A 15,402-nucleotide genomic window follows, 5' to 3' on the forward strand; every position below is an offset into this window, starting at 1 on the left:
TATTAGACTCATATACATAATATTTACAAGTATTGTTAAACTGTATTTTGAGGTTTCGTTTTTCAAAGTATAGCAGAATCGGTACGTATATTATTTCTGCAATGAAGGCTATATTATGTCAGAATGGCGTCAGCCTTTCCAGAATAAATCCGCAACTTGTTTTGATACAGCTGTCTTGTGCTGGCTGTATACTGTTTTAAACATTTAGCGATCAATAATTGCCTTTCAATTTGGAGCATTTATTTGTCTGTAAAAACTGTAAGCTATAAAGTGTTTTATCTGGGATATGTGGGTAAACATTGTATAGGTAGGCAAATTACCTTCTCTTGACATGATTATTTGCAGTAGCTTTATTTATAGTTTTTTGGTATTATAAGATAATTATTTAATGGGATATGTTTTTGCTAAATTCACTTACAAGCGACATTGATTGATTTAATGAAATTTAATTTATTTGCAAAGTAGATGTTTAAAAATATTTTAGTTTATATCAAAATGTTTTATGTGAGTTCTTATGAATATACTCATGATATCGTCCTCTGTCCACGCAGCCTTATAATAATTTTATAATAATTTTGTGTCGAGCGCAAAGCAAAATCTGTGTTCTATAACATTTAATTTTTTGACGTAATAAACATTTCTCAACTAATTATATTAATTAATTGATACATTTTTTTTCTTACAGGATAAGATTCTTAAAGGATTGGCTGAAGATTGAAAATTGTAAGTATTAAAAAGTTCATATCGACTTTATTCATAGCACTCGATTATAAAATAGACCAAAATTTGTTATTTGAAAAAAAAAAACAGTCGACGACTAATCTTTAACAAAAGTTTAAAGATTTTAGTAATTTTGGATACATTCATCATATATACGTGGGCCACGATTTCACACATCACAGGTCACATAAAAAAAAATTATTTGATTCGAAAGTGTGCAGTCCTTTCTTGTGACGTTTTCCTACATTTCTGTGATCAATTATTTTTATTTACGAATTAAATGTATAGATTAATCAGACTTATTATTTAAAAAAAATATTGCTTGATTTTATTAACATAACACGATTTTTGTCAATTTCTTGTTTTAAACGTTTTACAAAGCCCACATTGTTACCATAAACAAAACAAAGCAAGGATAACATATATAGTATACAAATAGGTATAACATTCTAACCGAAATGTTTCCTCTAATGATCTTTACCCGAGATACTCCAAAAATCCTTACATAACCCACTTAATTATGATAGAACAATGATTGAGAAATGAATACAAGAATCTTACTTATTAATTATTATAATGAGGGTTATCTAACATCAGCATTGTGTATAAACCTTGTTGTTTGCACAAGGTTTGTCATTTGGTGGTAGCCTTTGACATAAAACATTAGTCCAAAATAGGATTTGAGGCCAGGTTAACAAAACAAATCAATGCAAATTTCATAAGAACGTGTGGAGTTTGGTACTTATTTCTGTTAAATGATTAAAGTTATTGGTTTTCTTTGGCTTCCCTAATAGAAATGTATTTTGTAAGTCCGTATTAATATGTATGTTTAAAAGAAATACGTCGATGTTTGCTTTTCCTTCATAATTTCTGAACGCCTGTTGATTCGGGATTTTAGAATTGTCTTATTTGTAAATTGTAAATTGGTCACGGTTATGGATTAGCTCAACGGCTGATAAAGCTGCAATAAAAATAAAAAGATCAAAATGCCCTTGTGATGAATTAAAAAATACGAACGTTAAATATGCATAAAAAAGTCGTAAGTTGTAAAAATTAACGAATCTTTAAAAACAGACACAACATTCATAACATAATCAGTGTCCTGTTTCCATTTTTTATGTTCTCAGTAAGTATAGGTATACACAGAATAGCCATGTTCTATGTAGAATTATCATTATCCCAAAAACCTACGTATGAATAGAAATAATGAGCGAGTTCACTGCAAGTCAATCGGTTCTCGTCTCGTTAGGTATAATTTAGCAATACTTGTATCACAAACCGGTTGTCCAAAGGTCATAATCCGAGATTCAACTTCGCAGATTATCTGCTTCCTTGAATATAAAGACCAGAAATAATAAATATTAGGTAACTTTTTAATAATATTTCGAACGGCCAAGTTCAAATCCCGTTAATATAACGACAGTGACAGTAACTCTATCAGTCTGTATGTTCCTTCTTCACAATTAACCAAATTTGACGAAATTTGGTATGAGATGGTTTTTTGATTATCAAGTGATATCAAAATTTCTGCCCATATGTACCTAAAAGTCAACTAAATATTCAAGCTATGTATTATTTAAGTACAGTAAATGTTGTATACATGCTGCAGTTATGATTGATCATATTTCAAAATTTTAAAATGAAATTTTTCTTTGCAACTACCAATTTAATGTAGGAATTGTTGAATAATGTTTGTACATTTTGTTGGTTATTTTGTGACATATACAGTATAACAGATGACTATACAATAGAGTGTCAGGTTACTCCGCTTTAAGTTTGTCCATTGCACAATAGCCTAACTATTCAAATTTGCCTGAGGCTTTTCAACCAATTATAGACCTACGCCTTACCCTGCGGGGGCACGGTCCTTGCCAAATTTCATTGAAATCGATTTAGAAGTTTAGCGTAATAATTGTTATATAAGTACTCAGTAAAAATTGCGCTTTCTTTTTTTACTATTCTTAAAAGTTTCGCGCGTATACTTACTCCTAGATTTTACTTAGATCCAAAATTAGTCGGTAGCCGGTACTTTGAAAATAAAAAATGAAATAAAAAAAATGTATTGTTGTTCAATAGCAATGAACTTATTTGTATATCCCAATGCCTGTAGTACTACTAAATACAAATCCTTCATATAAACATTAACAAAGGTTGCTCATTCAAATCACGACAACAATAATTGGCGTCCTTGGTTCTACGGACAATTAAGTTCAAAATATTTGGACGACATCTCCAAAAAGCATGTAATTGTTTCAAGGTGTTTCCGTTATTGACCTACAGTTAATAGTTTTAACCATAGACATAACTTTCTGTGTATATGCTGCTTACTCTCATAAGGCACCGAGGTTGATTTTTTATAAATTATTAGAAACGGTTTTTGTAGATTTTAACACATTTTCAAAGTATAAAGAGTTTATAAAACACAAAGAAATTTGCTTAATATTTATGCATTTCAACGATTTTTGAGTAACTATTAAAAAGTTACAGTATATAAAAAAGGCTGTTATAGCTTATAACTATGCCAATATTTAGCACTGAATCAATAAACTTTCTTAATAGAATGTATGAACGATTTCGAATCGATTAATTCATAACCATGTTTACTCAAGTGTGGTAGCAAGTAATTAGTTATTAGGACAACAATGGTTTTAATATTAGTTACGAAGCCACGTCATAATTAAGTATTTGAAAGATTTCAAATGCAAAGTAGAATGGGAACAAACGTGATCCAATAAAAAACATAATGTCTAAATCGAAATTCCGAAAGTACCTACGGTCTGTCTGCTCCTGTCGCTATCACACTAGACCGTTTGACAGTTCTTTTCATTTTTCTTATACGAAAAAACTTAAAAAGTGAAGTGAAATAATATATGTGATTATTACAAGACATAGGATGTAGGTACCTACTTAGTAGTCAATTGATCTTTTTTGATGATTAACTATACACAGTACGTATATAAGAACGGAGCTTTAGGGAAACTTTCCAGTCGAAAACATTGAATAAATCATTCGATTCAAGTATTAAGGACGCTCAGCGAGGTTGCATTGACATAATCACGAGCGCCGCGCCTTGACATGCGTCCGTATTCTCACGGCTCAGAAGGAAGTTACGTCCTGGAGCACACGACTTAAAGCCTCCTTGGTTAAAGAAGTAATAACTTGTGGGAATATAAAATAGTAATGAGGACTGGTGATACGAGAATGCTGACGCTATGAGATATTGGAAGTTATAGATATAGTCATAAATTTAACATTAGCATACGGATAATGTATTTTACAAACAATTAGCAACGCGTTTAAATAATTTTTTATAGAAAATTTTCCGAGATATGGCGAGTACGAGTTGATCAGAAATATGGAGAAAATTAAAGGTTTTATCAGGATTAGCGCAGCGTCTCCCATGCTACCCACAAAATATTCATTTTTTATTAATATACCATAAGGTAATTATACTACTTTGAAAAATTATTGCCCCTATAGATTTAGAAAGAAAAATAATTCATTTAATTAATATAAGTAAACACTTCGCAAACTTCTTTTAAAGCAGCACAATTTGCTAGTTGTCATAGCTCTCCACGATTTAGGTGTATTGTGGTGTTATAATCGGTAAATGACAGATGATATTCGGCCCAAGTAAAATCCAGCGCGGCAATTACTATGACGTTTGAAGTTTAAACCGTCGTCGTGCAATTGCGTTTCTTTATTTAAAGTTTAAATTGGACTCGTTATTGTTAATTCGCCTTTTACCACCACTATTAAACACGATATCAGATAGGTAAGTAAGAAACAATACAATAGCGTTTAGACTTGCGCCCAATTTATCAATTTTCATCTTAGTAGCTTTCTAACCGAACAAGAGTTGATAAAAAAATCGTACTTATCTTAAAATCACAGACTGAAAAGAGATTGTTAGTCGTGTATAATAGTTTGCTATCTATGGAGCGCGGTAGAGGTTTTATTATGATTTATATAGTACACTAGCCTACCCGGCCACTCGTTGCTGAGGCTGAGTAATAATTAAAAATATTAAGATTATAAATTATTGGGATAATTAATCGAATTAAAAACTATCCTTCAGTTGGACCAAATTACACATAAAATGTCAAATTTCATCAATATCGGTTGAGTTGGTGAAGAGTTCATTGGGAACATACATCATGACACTGGATTTTTGTGTATAGTATATAGATAGATCTACATTAGTAGAATAATGATTTTTGTTATAGTGTAATATATTTATTCTTATACGATTTACATCAATACAAATTAATTACTACTAGCTGTATAAATAAGCTACGTACATTTAATAAGCATACTTGAAACTGTTTAATATTTAACCTCGATATTCGGAAACATAAAATTTACTGCGAATTTAATATCTAAATCATTTTCAGTCCCTGTAAGGGGTTTGCCTCGCGGGTTGTTCTCATTTTCTCGTTATATCAACCACATGTTAACAGTCAAATTAAACTGTCATATAGCAACTACTGTTGCATGATTAGTACAAGTGACGGATAGATTTTAATAACAATTTTCAGTTAAATATCGTTTGAAAGCAAATAAATAGCGGAACCTTTCAACATTTGGAATTACTTTCGGAAATATTTACACTATATTCAAATACTTTAACAAAATATGAACAATGAATATGCCGAGTTTTATTGTTTAGACATGATTCAAACTTAAATTTGTAAACCATTGATTCAGTTATTTGCAGGAAAACGCGAACTTCCTTGTAACTCCATTCGCTATCTCAGCAATAAAATCCAAAGAAGCCTTAAATATATAACTTACTAGCTGCGCCCCGCGGTTTCACCCGCGTAAGTCCGTATCCCGTAGGAATATCGGGATAAAAAATAGATGTTGGCCGATTCTCAGACCTACCCAATATGCTTACCAAATTTCAGAGGAATCGGTCAAGCCGTTTCGGAGGAGTATGGCAACGAAAACTGTGACACGAGAATTTTATATATATAAGATTTTATAAAAGGTACATCTGAAGGTGAGTGGAAAAACCTTTGTAAAACACAAGATTAATTGTGATACTTAACAACTATTTATGTTGGTATAAGTATACTTGAATAATATAAAGGTATGTAATATCATAATGTATATAAAATTTTGAAGTAATCTTTTATACAGATGTTAATGGTATATTATTTAGGCCTTCGATAACAACTATTATTTAATAAAATTATTGTAAATTGTTTCGTGCACTGCCTACACAATTGTCAATTATCTTAGAGGCAGATGGCACAGATTATAATTAATATAATCACAAGCTACAGCCAACGGTATTTTATAATTTGATTTAATTGTATTGTAACTAACACACATTGTTGTTGCAAATAAAAGAAAAATAATATGTATAACTAATTTCTTTTGTTACTGTAAGACCAAAAAAAAAAAAAATTGAGGTTAAGCAACAGTTGCCACAATCATAAATTGGATGGATGACAATTTTTTTTTGCAGTGGCTCTTTAGCTTATTTGTACGGTCTACAGAAGTTGCGCCGCGAGTCCGACTCGCACTTGACCGATTTCTTCATTAATGAGAATGTCTTCTCATATTGATATAGATTATACTTGATACCTTTATATATATTAACAATTATACTAAATTATTTTGCAGTCTAACAAATTGTTAAATTGATAATTTAGTAAAGCATGTTAATTGAAACAAGTCTAAACCAATTTTAAATTTAAAATAATATAATATAAATAATATAAATACAGGTTCAAAGATACAAATCATTAAAACCGAACCAGTTCTAAATTTGGTCAACAAAAGTGGCTTATCATTCATTATTCCTTATAAATGTCACGAAATCTGTTTCCAACTGTTGCTCTACGATTACAACAAAATGCTTCCGCCATCTTAAAACTAAAGCCTTTAGAAAATAAACAATTTTATAACTTATGTAAAAGCAATAAAGTATATTTTATAAATTTTTGTTACAGTCGTGACATCAACGTATCGAAATAAGTAAAAAGTTTTCATTTTTTTTTACTTCTGTGAAGAAATCTTATCGTTTTCTATTTTCAAGTGTATAATAATGTTAAGATGTAAGAAGAAAAGTATGTGCACTTACCCACTACCAACAAATAAGAATACAAAAAATACCATGCTTAATATTTCACAAATATTAATAATTTGTCATCGTTTTTCATAGGAAATTTCCGTGTATTTAGTTTTTATAAAATAAACATATACAACAAAAAAAATGTACATGTATATTTCATAATTTGAAGAATAAGTGTACAATATACATAAATTAAAAATAATATGAACTTTGCCAATACGAAAAATTTATATCAACGTCCATAATTATTGAAAGATTTACAACTTTATAAGTTTTAATTTGTTCTTATTATATTGAATAAAATCGATTTAAAAATAGAATATGTTTTGAAATAAAAACCGATGAGTCTAAATCCTTCGCAATAAAAAAAGATAAGAGACAAAGGTATTTTTCTATCTATACATGAATAGCTGTCACTGTGATTCATACAACATTACAAATTCACTACATGTTTGTTTAATAGACGTGCGATTTTGAAGGATACCGAGCAAAAACATTATTTGCGGTGCACGTGTAACCCAAAACGGACATGTGGTGAAATTAATAGCACTGCTCTAATTGCTAAGGAATTTGTATGTGTAATGACGTCACAGTTTGCTGAATAATAGGCAAGGCTAGTTTTCGTAATAATAAAGGAACCTTTTGAATAACAATCTATAAAAGTAACATTTACACTACAACGTTAAACAGACATTAATTTCTGGAAAGTCATTTGTAACAAGAGTAAAACAATTTATTAGCGCAGATTGAATAGTTTTGGTACTTTATTTCTAGGACTATTTATAGTTAGTACGCTAGCTATTCACTGTCGCAGACTCGCATGCTTAGCATCTCACGTCGCCCTTTATAAATAAAACCACCATAAAACAGTTTATTGTTCCATCGTTTCTAACCTCGCCGACTTTATCTCTCGTTTTTGTTGACATAAATGAGTTATTAACGATCACGTGCAAACAATTTCATTACCAACATTTACAAGTATTCTTAACGAGAAAATTCCGAACACTTTCACTGCTTGATAGTGTTTTTTCCCCCATTCTCGAGCGAGCGCCTAATGCTATTATCAGTCATCTGACACATAGTGTTTAGTTATTTTCTACCAATTACCGCGTTTCGCTGTACTCCGTTGCGATTTTGTGCAACGCTTTGTACCCTTTCTCTTTTGACACTGTCGTAATAGCTTTAAAGCTTCACTACTTACAATTAGACAGTGCACGATTGAACGTCTCGACTAAATAAACGACTCCAAACTCGCAATGGACGGTACCTACTTATCTAGAACTATACAACCATTTTATGTTTGCTAATTTTTTGCGATCTTTGATAAGAAACTAACAATAAGTCGCATGAAACGAACATTACGAATGTTCTGGAATCTAGAGATTAAAGAAAGATTAACATAATGAAAGAAAATTGCGCTTATCTCAAAGGTCTGTTTGTGATAAGAAAAATAGCAGTAATTAAAAATGTTAGTGGCATTTTGAAGGCCCTCTATCCACTATTGTTGCTTTAGTTAGATTTATTAATAGAGATTTTAAAATGTGATTCGTGTTCACTGTTTACACGTAGTTGACTATAAAACATATCGAAACTCGGAAGTGAGAGGTCGCCATGTTAATAACAAAATGTACACCATGACTGTTGATAATTGAAATCTGCACCATCATCAGCATTAAGGAGAAATGAATGAAAAACGGTGAACAACTTGAGACGACGTAATTAAATGTGATTAGGTGTTAGGTTTCTAGGTGTAGGTAATAGCTGTTTAAATTAAACTTAAATATAAATTGCATTATCTATTGAATTTGAAATTTAAGTGAACTTATTCAGTTCAGTCAGTCACCTTCATAATTAAAAGGAGAATCATCTAACAACAAAATGACAATATTTATCATCCTTATTTTATCTAATAAATCTAATCTAATAAAATAATAACAAGGCGTCTTTAAGTCCCCCAACGTTATGTACTTAATTTAATAACCTTGTCCTACTAAATTAAAATATAGTTACAAAAATGCGAAATATAAAATAATATGGTCTTTAAAATTGTCTCAATCAACAAAAAAAATGTTGTATGTAAAATTTATCAATTAATACTACTATTAATAATAGACATGTATAGTGATAGATGTCGCTTTTGTAATTTGCAGCATAAATAATAGTAATATTTATTGTATATTTTATGAGATATTAGTAAGACGTAATACTTCCTTTGTATGACTGGACGATTGGCTCGTTACGTACTAAAAATAAATTACAAATCAATGATTAAAGGGGAAATCATTTGCTGTCATGTTATCGACTACTTCCGAAGAAATACTTCAAGGCGTAATATTTAAAATAAGTAAATATAAATTATACATATGAAGAGAAATTTCGTTCTTTAAAAGTTTATTTACTTGGGCGCAAAATCTATCATTACAAGCAAATTTTGTAATTTTGCCTTACTTATCACAAGTTCTTAGTGTATTTTTTTAACATATAAAATATATATAAATACTCTATTAATTTTAAGTGTGCTGCCTCCTAAATATTGAAAGTAATTTCCTGCATTACCTGGAGTTAACACTAGACCCGGAGAACATAACGAAAACCTAATAATGGCTTCGCTAGAACTATCTAGATACAAGGCGTGTACACCATATGGGTACTGAATATATTTACCATTCACTTTCATATAATGAATAACCTCTCGTAGTATCTTCCTATTAACTGAGCGTGTTTATAATTCGCCGACGATATAAGAACGATTTACCATCGGCCGGCTAATGGCCATAAGCTTATTACTTATGCCTGATGTAACACATCGCAAATGGTACCTAATGTTGTGTAGGAATTTTATGTATTTACCATGAGTTTTAAGACCTGTTAATACGTAGATGTTTATAATAAAACTCTTAAAAATATCGAAAATGTTCAAAAAGGGGACAGAATTATGAAACAAGAATGCAAAAAGAGGCTTGGCGAGTATGTACATATTTCTAAAGTTTTTAAAATACAACCTCAATATGCAAAGTTTAAGAGATTACAAGAAGTTACTTAGATGGATCAAATGCCAATGGAGCAAAGAGATCTACTGTCTTCTTAAATCTCGCTGTGCCCTACTTTATTCTTTTTCGTGATCGCTTCTTGCGGGAAGTATGTCTGATGGAAATATATTAGTAATATAAAAGCGCGAGCTTTATTCTTCTATTTTATGAAGGCATGCTATATATCACATTAGCTTGTGGCTAAATGTTCGTGTCGCTTAGAGAAATGCTCGAGTACAAGTCCAGAAACAGCATACCAGACGAGATCCTGTTTTCCCACTTTAGTATAAAATCATTTTATAGGTAGGTGTAATTAAACGTTGTTATTTTCCATATATCTTGATCTACAATAATTTATGAAGTAAGTTATGGGTAAAAAAAGAGTTAGATTCGAAACAAACATTCTTATTAGCTTATCGCAAAACGTGACCATATCTATCCAATGTGCACTCGAAATTACACTTAAATTATATACGAAAAACATTTAAAGTCACTACGAAGTCGAAAGCATAACATATCTATAATAATCTTATTTACGACTTAAGTATATCTTGTATCGATTATTCATCTAAGATTAAACTCCCATACAAGATAGAGCAGTACAGATCTAAAGAAAATTAATAAAGACGTTCACTCTCCACTTCAAGGTTCTCGATTTGCATAAAAACTCTATTGGCTATTGCTCATTATTGAATAAAAACTTTAATCTTTGCGATTAATTATTTAAAACGAGGGTCGAATTTTTTGTATGGAAATGGATTCTGTAATAGGTACCTACAATAAGTGCAAAAGCAACCTTGCGTATCTACAGATTATTGGTACTTAATTGTTCATCAAACGAATAAGGAGATTCTTAATTTCTCAGTCATGTAAGTCGAGGGTAGGTACATCCGTATGTACTTACCTAAATTATTGATAGATCTAAAAATTTCCTTTATGGTAGAAACTTAAAAGAGCTTATTTTGAAAATGAAGTACCAGTACATCTTGTTTACAATTATAACAACGAAATTTGAATCAATTCAAATTAAACGTCGCTGACGATTTTAAAGAAGCTATAGATAGGGTTTATTTATATTAAAATTTCATTGTTATTCATTCAGATACCACTAAAGTTTTCCCACGACGCACATGATATAATCATAGGAAGAATTTTGGCTCAAGATGCTATGAGAGATTACTTTAGCTTCCTATCTACGTGACATTCAACTTGGTGGGAATATATTTTTTAACATATTATTAATGCGTAGTTTTTTCTTAAAGACATATGTGTAATATATCTCTAAAGATAAGTATTGTTTTCATCCGCTTTTGTAGATATAATTTTCATTGCACATTACGTATAATTTAAATACTAATTTGTATTAATTATCTCTATTTGAATTACTTCTTTTTCATATATACTTTTTTATTGGAACCAAAATTCAGTGCCTCTTAATAACTCTTAGTAAAAATCTTCTTCCATTTATCTTCAACTAACTGCGCCCGGCGGTTTCACCCGCGCAAGTCTGTATCCCGTAGGAATATCGGGATAAAAATTACCTATGCGTTATTCCAGTTGTCCAGCTACCTACGTACCAAATGACGTTGCAATCAGTTCAGTACTTTTTGCGTGAAAGAGTAACAAACATACACACATCCTTACAAAATTATAGGAGGATAGAATAGGATAGGATAGTAAGTTACGGCATATTCATTTGCTTTACTTGCACTAGATAATAATAGAAAATATAATAAAATTGAATAAAACTAATTGATACACAATTCTCACATCTTATTAGAAGTCTTCAATTATATAACTCCAACAATACGGAGTGAACGTTTTGGCTAAAATGTAGTAAAAGTGTAAGTGTACCAGACACTGAGCACAAAGCAGTAATTAAAACGGATTTACGTCTATTACTTCTTATCTGATGCGTTATCACGTGCACTGGATTGTTGGAAACGTGGTTCAAACTCGAGGTTAAGAGAATGCATTGGCAGTTTTGATTTATTCTATAGTTTTTGCAAGCTCGTTTTATACGCTTTGGTTCGATCCTGTAGTAATCGATGTATGGCTTCGTATCCACAATCCGTTTAAATGTTGATGAACACAATATAGTCACTATGCATTAGCGAGGTATGTCCCTGAGTAATAGCTTTTATCTGTTCTTCTAATAACTCTGATTGTATAAAGTTGATTTTTCTTAGCACCAATTTATTTGTGCTTGTTTCTTAGCCAAACCAAAAGATAATAGTTGGGTCGTTTATCCAGTCTACTTAAGTATTTTATTTTTGATTACCATAACATACAGGTACCTCATAACCTATAATCAAAAGCAAAACAGTTAATATACACGATTTATATAATTTCTATGTCGTTTCAAACGCCTTAGCTAACTTTAAATTTACACCAAAAAAAGCATTTTCAGTGCTCATAGCAATAAAGAGGCAGGCATTGTGATAAGATCACACGGCTCAAACATTGAGTCCCGCTTGCACAATTATTCAATGAATTGTTAAGTAACATATTATCCAACGCTTACACCGTGGGAATTATTCTATATGCTCAGCTTCTACTAATGGTAAATGACCCTTACTACTACTCTTAAAATATATTATGATAATAACTTCTTCAGTAGTTCATGTAGAGTAGGAATAAAACTGTGTTATTTAGTTTAACGATTCGTTTTTTACGAACAATTAACTCTTCTTGATAACTGTATGTAAAAATGTTCAACATGAAAAAAAAATGTTTATTCCTACATTAAAACCAAATGCAATGTGTATTCGTTGTATGTTTTCTGTTATTATTGTAAGTCCAAAAAGTAACAATACTACAGTATAATATTATGAATGTTTTTATAATTAACCTTAATCATTTTGGCCTACTTTTTGTCTTAAGGGGCTATGTTAATTGGTTTAAGTTTCATTACTAATTTACCTCTGATCCTTGGTTTATTGGTATGTGAGCAGAACTACAGATAGCATACTATAGTAGTACTTATCAATCTTATTCAGATGAAGCCTTCGTACAGAAAGGTTAATAAAATTATTTATTTTTAGAAATTATGTTAAATCAAATAATTTCCCAGTATGAACGGCGAAAATTTTCTTCGTATTTCCAAAGAATTAAATAAATAAAGAGTCATAATGAGCCGAAATTAAAGGAGCAAAGATAAATGCTTTACTCAGTGAAGAAGAATCACGTTCATTTTGCTACGAGATAGGCTTATCTATTAGTCAAAGTGCTCATCTAAATCTAGGTCGAAGCTTAGCTGCCTGGGTATAACCTAGCTTATCCATTAGCGAATTGAAAACTAAGCAACCTATCTAGTGATTTTTGCTTATCACATTATGTCCTGATTAGTTAATGTAAAGCTCATATGGGAATAAAAAGAAATTTAATTTATAGATAGATATCTTTTTATTAATAGTTTTTATAATGAATGATATTGGCTTTAAATAATAAAGATAGTGTAAATAACTATTTACATATTATATATTCTATGTACTACCCTCTAATATAGTTAACTCTTATTATATTTGTTTGTCTCTCAAATAAATACTAATTAACAAGTTTTTTTATCAGATAACAAGAAGACAATACAATAGATGTACAATATCTGCTTAGATGGAAATATATCAACATAACAGCAAATATAAATAAACGTGTTTATATCATCTACGAGTAAGAATAATTCTAGAATTTATAACATTATAAAGTTATATTGCAACTTACAAAGTAAAAGCAGACACCATTATTTATTATTGATACACATCTGTGGAAAACCATTGTATCTCGCTGCAAAAATTACACAATTCAGAAATGTAAAATTTTAATCAGCACACAAATGTAATATATCACTGTCTCGATATACTTAGAAATGGAATGACGATACGATCACTGCAATAATGTTCTATTTATATTCTAATTAACTTAAAATGCTCACGCAATACAGAACATGAATGCGTACTTGCATACGTCATCTAGTTGTCGCAATGTGCTCATTATGTCACTGTTATTATAACAGACAAACAAACAAAATTGGTACGGCCAATGATTAAACCTACTTTCGAATAATATTAGCAATGCAAAGTGTGCATTTTTCGAGTAACGCTCTGTGTGTGTAAAAGATAGTGGAATTTGTTATTTTACAAACTTCCTTCAGGACTTTTTTAATTCTTTAAATGTAAACTATAGCAATAGAATTAATAGAAATAGAAATAAATCAATAATTCAAATTTTGAAGTAACTGCAGAATATGATGGTAATTTTGTTGCTTTTGCGACCTTTATTTTTTTGTCAAAACATATTAAAACGTACTAAGCAAATTCCGCTTGTTGTAATCAGTTTAATCTTGAAAACACATTGCTACATAAAATGCAACAAAACATATCATTTCATTTGTAAGTACATATATAAAAGAGACTTTTTGGGACTCCTCTGAAAATATATGGTTTCAAGTATCGATAGAAATGGAGTACGAAAGAACACGAAAATAATTCTTGTTTCGAACCAGAAGTTTTAATATTATCGCGTTTAATCAAATACATAAACGGACTCTTCTACTTATTATGTTAGTATAGATATAATTTTCTTCCACATAGAGTATAAATATAGACATAATTTTCATTTATACTCGTTCCAAACCAAATCTTAACACTAACCATGAATTTGAAATGCCATTCTTACACTCTTAAGTGTAAATTATAAAGAGACAATAAAATAAATTGAAATAAACACCTCGTGTACATATTATATACGTCAATGTTATAAAAACACAGATCTCGCTTCTCGTAGCGAGGATCGCGAACAATCAGGGCGAAACGTGTACTAGGCCACAACGATCTCGCGTATTCATTATATTACGATACCTACATCCACGTTATTGCAATGCGTAATAAAAGCTTATTTCACACCAAATTATACACATGCACATTTCTTAGTGTGTAAATTTTTTTATAATATTTAACCAATAAACCGAATTATAAAAAGTGAATTTTAACCTAGTAGAGCAAGAATTGTGTTATCTGTGTTATGACTATTTCATAAATTATTTGATAAATTTATGTAACTATAACAAAAAATATATTTTAGAATTATACAATGTATCATAATTTATTATTGCAAGAAACCGAAAATTGTACGTGTATATGCATAAAAAACTTGATATTGTAATATTAAGGAGCTGTAAACACTAAAGTAGGACTCTTAACCTTTTCAATTGTTTATGTTTTTCTTGAGCGGAGAAATATTGCATTGATATCCATGCGACGGTCCTCGAGGGCTTTGGGTTAATTTGAATTCGACCTAATGTATTGTTAAGATAAATATAAAGAAATCGCCCTTATTGTAATTATGATCTGAAAGCTGGAATTTTGCGAAGCCTTTCTTCAATTGCGAGGTTTTCAAAATTACAGTTCATTTGGGATTTATTTTTTTTTTATGTCATAGCGGGCAACTGAGCTGATGGTTCGCCTAATGGTAAGCGATCACCACCGCCCATGAACATTCGCACAAGTAGAGCCTCTGCGAATGCGCTGCCCGCTTTTATGGGGTAAGGGAAAAGGAAAGGATTATCGACTGGAA

General features: G+C 30.5%; 1 protein-coding gene across 1 annotated transcript in view; it reads left to right on the forward strand.

Annotated features, from left to right (window-relative positions):
• LOC119831050 overlaps window positions 1-15,402 on the forward strand; it is a 37,864-nt gene that overhangs the window by 15,072 nt on the left and 7,390 nt on the right. Inside the window, exon 2 of the mRNA XM_038354278.1 lies at window positions 686-723. The gene's annotated coding sequence lies outside the window, so the exon portion shown is untranslated. The remainder of the gene's footprint in view (window positions 1-685; window positions 724-15,402) is intronic.

This window comes from Zerene cesonia, chromosome 13 (assembly GCF_012273895.1).
Source record: "Zerene cesonia ecotype Mississippi chromosome 13, Zerene_cesonia_1.1, whole genome shotgun sequence".
Taxonomy (NCBI): Eukaryota; Metazoa; Arthropoda; class Insecta; order Lepidoptera; family Pieridae; genus Zerene; species Zerene cesonia.